Source organism: Crocodylus porosus, unplaced genomic scaffold (assembly GCF_001723895.1).
Source record: "Crocodylus porosus isolate Cpor-Errol unplaced genomic scaffold, CroPor_comp1, whole genome shotgun sequence".
NCBI classification, from domain to species: domain Eukaryota; kingdom Metazoa; phylum Chordata; order Crocodylia; family Crocodylidae; genus Crocodylus; species Crocodylus porosus.
This window is the reverse complement of record NW_017728931.1, coordinates 104,498,938-104,508,565: the sequence shown is the minus strand read 5'-3', so window position 1 is coordinate 104,508,565 and position 9,628 is coordinate 104,498,938. Positions and strand designations below refer to the sequence as shown.

General features: G+C 46.2%; 1 protein-coding gene and 1 long non-coding RNA gene across 2 annotated transcripts in view; both read left to right on the top strand.

Moving 5' to 3' along the window:
• CADPS2 (calcium dependent secretion activator 2) overlaps positions 1 to 9,628 on the top strand; it is a gene marked incomplete at its 5' end in the record, with an annotated part of 600,328 nt that overhangs the window by 52,530 nt on the left and 538,170 nt on the right. The gene's annotated exons all lie outside the window — the stretch shown is intronic.
• The window catches only part of LOC109315642, an 8,247-nt gene continuing 8,125 nt past the window's right edge, over positions 9,507 to 9,628 (top strand). Inside the window, exon 1 of the long non-coding RNA XR_002102567.1 lies at positions 9,507 to 9,615. This is a non-coding gene — a long non-coding RNA (uncharacterized LOC109315642). The remainder of the gene's footprint in view (positions 9,616 to 9,628) is intronic.

The following is a 9,628-nucleotide window of genomic DNA, read 5'->3' as shown; positions in this document are numbered from 1 at the left end:
TTTTTTTTTTATTAGGAGAGGCAGTGAGGAAAATGAAAATGTTAAGTTTAGTGCCTCACATTTTTTTTGTCTTACTAGAAAACAAAGTAATCGGGGTAAGCAGTACAGGAAGAAAGCAGTACAGGAAGAAAGGAATACCAAGCTGGAGATGTTGCAGGGTTGTTTTTTTTCCTAACAAAAACTTGAAACAACAGGTGACAAACCTTTACAAGAAGGGACTGTTTTTAATGTTGTAAATGGGTTTGTTTTTAATAAGGTGTTGTTATTTCCATGGCTTTGTTATGGCTCTGGTACTTACTATTTTTCTTTGCTGCTTTTAATGTTCAAGAAGAAATTTGTCATACAAGCCAAATTATACCTCCTTTACTTGCACATGGAGCCTAATACTGAATCCTGATCTGTTCTTTACTGATATATGTGAGAGACCAGCACTTGGGCCTTAACTTGTGGCTCAGAGCCTAAATAGTTTTATGGGTCCTTTTTAGAGGCTGGGGTGGGGGAGGGGAGGCAGCAAGAAATGGAATTATGTAATTTCCTCCCAACTTTTAGCCTGTGTGGGAATACCCATTGATGTTCCTCCTGCCTTCCCTCTACCCCAGTTTTGAAGCTATCTGGCTGGAAAGGGAGGAGTTAGGAAGCAGTCTAAGGGTATTTGGAGATATTGTACTTAGACCAGCCTAACTAGGGGTAAGTCAGTCTAAGTGCCAAACTGTACATATGTTTGGTAGGGTGGTGTGAAGATTTGGGTGCTGTTTCAATTTGGAGGAGATTCAGCCCAATTCGGTGGCCATATCTCCAGATCTGAATTGAATCAGGAGACCAATAAAAAGGTTCAAATTGATTCAAAGCTCTCCAGATATTTGGAAAAGATTCAGAGAGCTTCGATGATTTGGGCAGTCCCTGCCTGCTGGAGCCAGACTCGGAGCTGGTAAGTAGGGGGTGGGTATGGGGGAGCTGTAGGAGGGGGGACAGGACTGTGGGGGGACCTCTGCTAGGTCCCATCCCCTGGCTGCTCCCCCAGCACCCCCTACATGATACCTCTAAAGCTACCTCAAACACTATAATAAAATAAATTCTAAATACCTGTATATTTTAGCATTTGATTTTTGGGTTTTCCATCATGGAAAATCGGAGTTATTGATGAGACCACTCAGTAAACCCCAGCAAATTATGCATAGAAAAGCACAAAATTATGTAAAATTAATTAATTACTTTTAATTTGGAATATATAACACTATTTGAACCTTCTTTAGAAATGCATGCAAGTACTTTGTATGGTTGTGGGGTGGCTAGAGATTTGTGAAGATGTGGGGGGGTTGTAGGCAGGTGTGGGGTTTGTGGGGGAATTGCGTAGGGGTGTTTGTGGGTAGTGTCACAGGTTAGCTGGGCACTGTGGGTATATTAATTTAGTTGCAGACTGACTGAGCACTGCAGCTTCATTAGCCACTGGGCTTTTGGGTTCGGGATCGAGGGGGTGATGTTGGAAAGGAAAGAAATGACAAGCTTCACTTACAAAAAGGAATGAATTTTACTTATGATAACAAAATATATAGTTTGCATATATAATAGTTAATAAAAAGGTTAAGCTAATAAGCAGACAGTATAACAATACAGATTAAAATTGACAGTGATAATAAAACAGAGTTCCCACTTGGTTAGTAACTTATTGATAGTCCCTGTTAGAAGATGCATGTCAAGTTGAATCAGCGAAGTCAGATGTCTCTGAACTGGGCTGCCCGAAGGATACCGGTGGAAGCCCCTCAGTCAGGATCTGGTCCTCACTCTCACAGGGAGTAAGAGAGATCTGTGGGGGTATGGGACAGCAATGACCCTTCTGTTCTGTCCTTCCTGACGGTTACTGTGACGTGTGTGTGTTCTTTTATATTCTAATTATGTTAATTTTTTAGTTACGTAGCCATTCATAATATTGCTTTATAGCTGTTATCCTATGGGGTTAAAAGGTGCTAGAAATTATTATAATAAGTTACTGCCCAAGCTTGGGTTTATCCAATAAACACATTACAACACAACATCTTCGGGTTTAAAATTAACATTACCCCGCCTAAATCCAGCCCCTTCAAAACTCTTTGACTATGCTTTTTTGAGATGTCCTTTCTTGAAAGGTACTGCATAAGCTGGGCAGTTGAATCCAGTTTTTACCATCATCAAGGCTAAATTCTGAGCGAGAGAGATCTATTAGGTCAGCTAATTTCACAGCTATAGCTTTGTCTTTGAGACCTAGTCAGTTCCCCAAACAGTTACAAGTTACATTTATGGGTTACAAAAATACAAGCTTCATATTAGACAAAAGTTCCAAATGCCTCCAAGAATCACATATTTATTGCTTATTAATTTTTTTGGTTCTGGCCATCACAGGGTAGGTATGGGGTGTGTGGGGAGATGTGGGTATGGGAGTATGTGGGGTTTGTGGGGGTGTTGTAAAGGGTCTGTTTATGGGGTTTGGTGTGGGTGTGGGGTTTGTGGTGCACAGCCCCCGCCGCTGGCAGCTCAGCAGCAGCAGGAGGTGGGCTCTTGTGGTGCTCATGGCCATGGCAGGCAGAGCCCCCAGTGTCATGCGCATCTAGCTGAGTCCCAGGGCCTGCACATGCTGGCACAAAGCCAGCCTGGCTCGCTGGCATGTGCCTTCACATCAGGCCAAGCTGGCTTCATGCTAGCATGTGTTGATCCTGGCACGTGGAAGCTGTGTGCCATTGGGCTGGGTGGGCTCCATGCCTCCATGTGCAGTTTCCTGTTGGAGTACTGGAAGTCCCACATGGTGGCAGAGAGTGGCTGGCCTGGCCCAATGACGCATGGACTGGGAGCCATGTGTCATCAAGCCAGGTGGACTCCATGCCTCCATGTGGGGCTTCCAGCACTCCAGTGGGAAGCTGCACCTGGAGGCAAGCAGGAGCCCATCCAGCCCAAAGGCATGTGACTTAGTGCCTCCACGTGCAGCTTCCTGCCCAGCCCAGTGGTGTGCAGCTCCTGGTCTGCATGCCATTGGGGTGGGCTAAGCCGGGCCAGCCCTCCACATAAGGCTTACCACAGATACCGCTCTGCCCCTACATGCTCCACTGGCTCTTTCCACAGCCCCCAACCCTCTCCAGCCCAAGCTGGCACCTGCACCCACCCTGCAGGGTATCTCCTCCCAGCTGGTCCCCAGGCCCTTGCAAGCCTGAATTACCTCAAAAGCTCCAAGAGGGCAAGTGAGCCTGACCCAAGCCCTGACTGTCTGAGAGTCTCCGGCCATGTCCCTTCCCAGTCTCCTTCCGTTTGGACAGGTCTTAGGGTTTACCATCCTTTTGCATGAAGCTCCTGTAGGTGGGAACTCTGCCTGCAGAGAGTTCCATGCAAAAGTGAACAGCTGGTGGGTATCTCTATTAAACTGGAAAAAATGTTTTTTCCTCTGTTAAAAGGGAAAGTCTGTGGAGGGGGGTCCCATTTTTCTGTGGGAAACAGAAAACCTGGATCCCTGCTCATGACTGGCTTTAATTTTGGGTTGAATTCCTGCCTGTTACCTTTGAGGTTAATTTATATTTGCCAGTAATTCTTTACTACAGTTTGTTCAGATAATACTTGGCGCACAGATTTTATTCTGATTACTCTGGTCTGTCTATGAGCTAACACACTGCAAAGTTGTATCCTAATTATTTTATACCTATTGGTATTCCATTGACGGTGGCGATGCACACCCCCTGAGCATGCCAGTGCACCTTTGACCAGCCACACTTGCTGCTTAGTCAACAGGCAGCGGGGGCAGGCAGGAGGGCCATTGCCTGCTCTGCAAACACTGGCTGGGGCGTGGGAGCACCGTGGTGCTTCCAGAAGTGGCTGCAACCGTCTCGTCGGTGGGATGGGATTGGCTGTAGGGGGACCTCTTCCCTGGTCAGAATGATTGGCTATGGGGGATGGACTCCTCCCTGGGTCGCTGACTGATTGCGGGGGGCACATGTCCCCCCTGACTAAAGTGGCACCCATGTGCATTGGTGTGCAGCTTTCACTTTTGGAACCATGTTCCATGTGCTGAGCCAGGATTGTTGCTTAGGGAAATGCGGAAGAATGTGTCTGTCCTCTGGGAACATGGGCTGAATTGTGGGGAGGCACTGGGAGACCCTTGGAGTCTGTGTGATGCTTCAATCAAGTCTTCACTACAGAGTAAGTAGTAAGACCAGACTTAGTGGGCCTATGGTATCTAATGCCAACTAGCTTATGTTGAAAGTACCACTAAGTTCAGGTGAGCAGGTGTTTTGTGAATGTGTGCAGGGAAGGGGGAAAATAGAAGGAACATCCAGCAAGGATCATGTGCAGCAAAGACCTGTTTGCTTCAGGCAGTTTAATGCTTCTTGCTGGTGATCACCTTTTGCCCTAGACAGTCCTGGATTAAGGCAGGCTGGGCCTTTAGGCACATGATGATTCCAAGAGAAACTGAAGATTTCTGTTGTGAAAGTTGGTTCAGCATTTGCTGACTAAATGCTTTACTTTTTACTATTAAAATATTTTAATACTTTTCAGCTGCACACTTTTGACTTGAAGAAAATATACAACCTTTGCAAGACTAATTTTAAAAAATCACAAGCTATTTTCTTGCATTTTTTTTAAAGTGTTGCTTGAAAGTTTTTAATGTTAAAATCTTTCTGCAGTCAAGTTTTAAAAAAATAAATGACTAACTTCTTATCCATTATTTTAATTTAGCCACTTATTACCCTCTCTTTTTCCTGTTCGTGACTATTTCATGTTGCTGTGCGACTGGAATGGGGAACTCCTACTTGTGAAATTAAATTGATTCCTTTTTATCACTAAAGAAGGGAAACCTTGAAAAATGGTACGTTGTAGAATCTTTCATCCTAAGATTTGAAAATAGTGTATGTGAGTACTTGAGTGCTCTCTTCAACTCTCCTTTTTATGGACTCCTGATCCTTCTTAGGGTCTTACTGCTTCAAGGAAAATCGCTTGCTCGTTCTGCAAGGGTTACTTTCTTGATGGTGGGGACAGGCACATGTCAAGCATTCCAAATCTCGGTCCAAGATGGTCACTTCAGATTGGGCGCACTTTGATGTTGTGCAGGTCTGTGAAAGGGGCTGGAGAGCAGGCATCCCTGCATGTCTTTTAGCCTCCAGTCTCTGGACATTCCCAAGAACAGCAGCAGCACGCACAGGGAGGTGCTCACTGGCTCTTGGCTTTCCCTCCCTGGGTGGGAGGTGCAGTGGAGAGCAGAACACTGTAGGATACGAGAGGGCTGACCAATCCACCATCATACTGTGCTGGAGAGTGTAGATGTTTCAGGAAAAGATATTCTTTTTTCAAGGGCCATTTTCAAGGGACAGACTGTCAAGAGGCAGTTGGTAGTTGCTGAAAAGCAGCTACCATAGACAGCTGTGGAGGTTTCCAGTCCTGGGAGAATGACAGGATAGGTGAGGGCAATCAGTTGATTGGCAGGAGGGACATTATCCCCTTCAGAAGAGTAGTCCTGCTCTTTGTACTCCTCCAGGTTGACCCTGGGGGATTGCAGGGAGGGCAGGGAGCACTCAGCTGTCACAGCAAGGTTGCTAGAGGCATGACACCTTGCCCGATGCTGCTTCAGGCTGACCCAGAGCAGTTCAAAGTGAGGTAGGGGCATTTCATGGTGGCAGCAAGGTTACCTGGCCTTGCCACTGCATGCAGCTGCCTGGTACTACTTTGGGTCAGTTGGGCAGTGTGGCCTGCAAGGGGAAGCTGAAGGGGCCAGGATCCGGAAGTGTGGAGATTTTTCCCAAGGCAGACTCCTGGCCCCTTGGGCTTTTAAATAGCTGCCCCTGCCACCCAGCTGAGCCCTGCCTTGGTGTTGCAAGGAAAAGCTGACACAGCCAAGAACTGGGCTTATAGGCACAGCTTCCAGCTGTGCTGGCTTTTTTAATTGCCACCCACACTGCTCAGTGAGGGGGTAGGGGGACATGGGAAGCAGGCAGGAGGCAACTCTCCCTGGACTTGGCTCTTGGTGCCTGGCAGCCAAGCAGAGGTAGTGCTATAACAAAGCTCCTGCCACCTCCTCACATTAGGAGCCTGAGTGTGAGAAGCAGGCAGGAAGCACCTGGCGTGCTCCTTCCCTCCCATCTTGGTCTGTGGCATAGGGGAGAGTGGGGTGACCCCAGCTGGGAAAGGCACAGGAGCCTTTCCTTTGGGCTTCACCCTTCCTGATCCTCAAGAGGAGTTAACCCAAGGGAAAATGTATGGACATTCAGTCTCTCTTAGGAGTGATATATTTAAGCTCCAGTTATTCCTTAGTTATTTTCTCTCTTGGAGCAGCCCTTTTTCCTCTGGGAGAAAAAGCTCGAAACTGCACGCTTGTGGCTTCAACCAGGAGAGCAATGATTGTCTCAGGAGAAACTGAATATCTGTATGTGGTCAAGGTCTTGATATCTGTCAAGTTTCTCTCTCATCTGTATTATAATTTAATAACAAACAAGCTTGAGTGTCTCATTTCCACTCAGGGTATAAACTACTCTAAAACTCAAGAGGAAGGTAGACTTTATTTGTTTAAAAATGAGTTTATAAATTTATCCTGAAAGTTCTTCAATATTTTTTCAATTTTTTTGTGTGCAACTATCCTTAAATACATCCATTTTTATAAAAATGCTGAATATTTGGCTCATCTTTGGTAATTTGCATTTAAATATAGGCTTGACTTTCATCTCTGAAGCAAGTAGAGGATAAAGCAGTACTGATAAAGACATAATTAGCTGGCACTTTCCTGTAAGATAATAGTTTTTTTTAGGCTCTATAGCTGCTTAATACTGAAACTTGGAAAAATGAAAAGTGATAGGGTCTTAATCCTTTTATGCTGTTCCTTTCTAATGGTATCCTTTGCATGCACTGGACTTTTTAGTAAGAGTAGTCTGAATTTCCTGGTATGAAGTTTAAGTAACAATTGACCTTCATGAGACCAAAAATCTGTAGAAGAGACTGCATTGCTCTGTGACTGCAGTTCCATTTTGTTAACATCCATTTACAATGTTTCAGCAACTTTCTACCGTTTTCTCTTTTCTGTAACTTAACAGATTTTTCAGAAAAAAAGTCTGTTTAATTCTCTTCACATCAGGGTCAATTGATTTATAAATTGCCAAATGGAAAAATCTTTTTAGAATGATCGGTGTTTAAGTTATTGCTTTGTTTTCTTCTTTTTCTTTTTTTTTTAAGTAAGTCCTTTTTCACATGCTTATTGCATGGTTAAGTGCAGGAATTGTCACTTTCTAGATTTGTATTCAAGTAAAGCCATAATGTAAACAGTAAGAATAGAAGAATCAATTTGCTAATGAAGGAGATGGTGCTCTATATGTGTTTGTTTATTTATGAAATGCAGTGCTTTTTTACTGTCAACATTTTAAAGAAAATATTTTGGAATGGCAAAAATTTCCATGTGGAAGAGCATGGAATATGTTATGTCAATTCTTGTAATAAATTACAAGAACACTGTTTTGGCCTCTGCTAGAAGAGCTCTCCTAGATATGCAGCAACATTTTCCTGTGATGCAATATGGTTTGTTTTGTTTTCCTCAAAGGGAGGAGTGGGAGAGAGATAGAGAATAACTGGCTATGCTTACTGCCCTGCATCTTTGTAGAATGTGCTAAGATGCAAGCCAAGAAACCAAGTCCTAGTCCCCCTTCTTCCCCTTCTTTAAAAGTGCAGAGAGATTGCTATTAACCAAGGTCTTCTGGCTACCTTCAAGGGAGGTAGTTATTCGTTTAGCTTATCTATGCAATAGGCTAAACAAGGGATGGGCAAAGTCCAGCCTGTGGGCTGGATGCGGCTGGCAGTGGACTCCATTTCCCAGCAGCCCCTGCCCATGTGGAGACCAGCCCCAGCTGTGCTGGCAGGATGCAAGGCAGAGCAGGGCAGGGGGCTGCTCTGGAGCCCTGGTATCTCGTGGTGGGGGCAGCTAGGTTTGGGGCTAGGGCAGAGTCACAATCTGCAGACTGCATGTTTGGGGCGGGGGTGCATGGCTCTGCCCCTGCTCCGGACCAGGCTGCCACTGCTGCAAGGAGCCAGGGCGGAGCTACAATCTGCTGCCTGCACGTCCTTGCCTGGAGCATGCTGGCTGCAGATTGCAGCTCTACCAGCTCCTTGCAGCAGTGACAGCTTGGTCCCGAGGTAGGGCAGAACTGCCATCCACTGCCTGTGCACCCTTGCCCTGAGAGTACAGGCTGCAGACCATGGCTCTGCTCTGGCCCTGACTAAGCTGCCCCCACTGCAAGATCCCAGGGCTCCGGAGGATCTCCCTGCCCTGTCCTGCCCTGTTGCGTGTGGCTGGGCCAGTCTCCATGGAAACTCCAGCCTTGCTCTATCATAGCGCAGCTGTGGCTGGGGTCTCCATGGAGACTGACCCCAGCTGTATGGGCAGGGGCTGCTGGGAAATAAGATGATTGAGTCCAGGATCCTGAGAAAAGGAAAGATGGAGAGGTAGCAGAGTAAGAACCCTCAACTTCAGAAAAGCAGACTTCGACTCACTCGGAGACGTCATGGGCAGGGTCCCCTGGGAAGTCAAACTGAGGGGGGAGAGGAGTCCAGGAGAGCTGGCTGTACTTGAAAGAAGCTCTATGAGAGTGCAGGAACAAATCAGCCCAGTGTGCAGGAAGACTAGCAAGTATGGCAGAAGACCAGCTTGGCTTAGCAGGGAACTCTTCAGTAAGCTAAATCACAAGGAGGAAGCTTATAAGAAGTGGAAAGTTGGACAAACAATTAGGGAGGGGAGTATATGAGTATTGCTTGGGCATGCAGCGATGATGTTAGGAAGGCCAAAGTACAGTTGGCATTGCAGCTAGCAAGGGATGTGGAGGGTTTCTACATTATGTTAGGAACAAGAGGAAGATCGAAGAAAGTGTGAGTCCCTTACTGAATGGCAACCTAGTGATAGATCATGCAAAAAAGGTTAAAGTACTCGATGCCTCTTTCACCTCAGTCTTCACAGGCAAGATCAGCCCCTAAACTACTGCGCCTGGCTGCACAGTTTGGGCAGAAGATGAGCAACCAGTTGTGACAAAAGAACAGGTTAGGGACTATTTAGAAAAGCCAGATGTGTGCAAATCAATGGGGCTGGATGGGATGCACCCTGAGGGTGCTGAGGGAGTTGACTGATGTGATTGCAGAGCCATTGGCCATCATCTTTGAAAACTCACGGCGATCAGGAGAGGTCCTGGATGAATGGAGAAGGGGCAAACATAGTGCTTATATTTAAGAAAGGGAAGAAGGAGGATTCAGGGAACTACAGACCTCAGTCCCTGGAAAAAGCATGGAGCAGATCCTCAAGGAATCCATTTTTAAGCACTTGAAGGAGGAAAAAAGGGTCATTAGGAACAGTCAGCATGGATTCACCAAGCGCAAGTCATGAGATGATTAGCTCTGTGGATGCGGGGAGACTAGTGGATGTGGTATACCTTGATTTTAGTGAGTCTTTTGATACAGTTGCCCACAAAGTTCTTGCAGGCAAGCTACCCTGAGGTGGTGCAGGATCACTTGGAAGAACTGGATGCCTTTAAGTCGGCAGGACCGGATGAGCTCCATCCGAGGGTACTGAAGGCACTGGCCGACATCATTGCAGAGCCACTGGCGGGAATATTTGAACGCTCGTGGCGCACGGGTCAAGTCCCGGAGGACT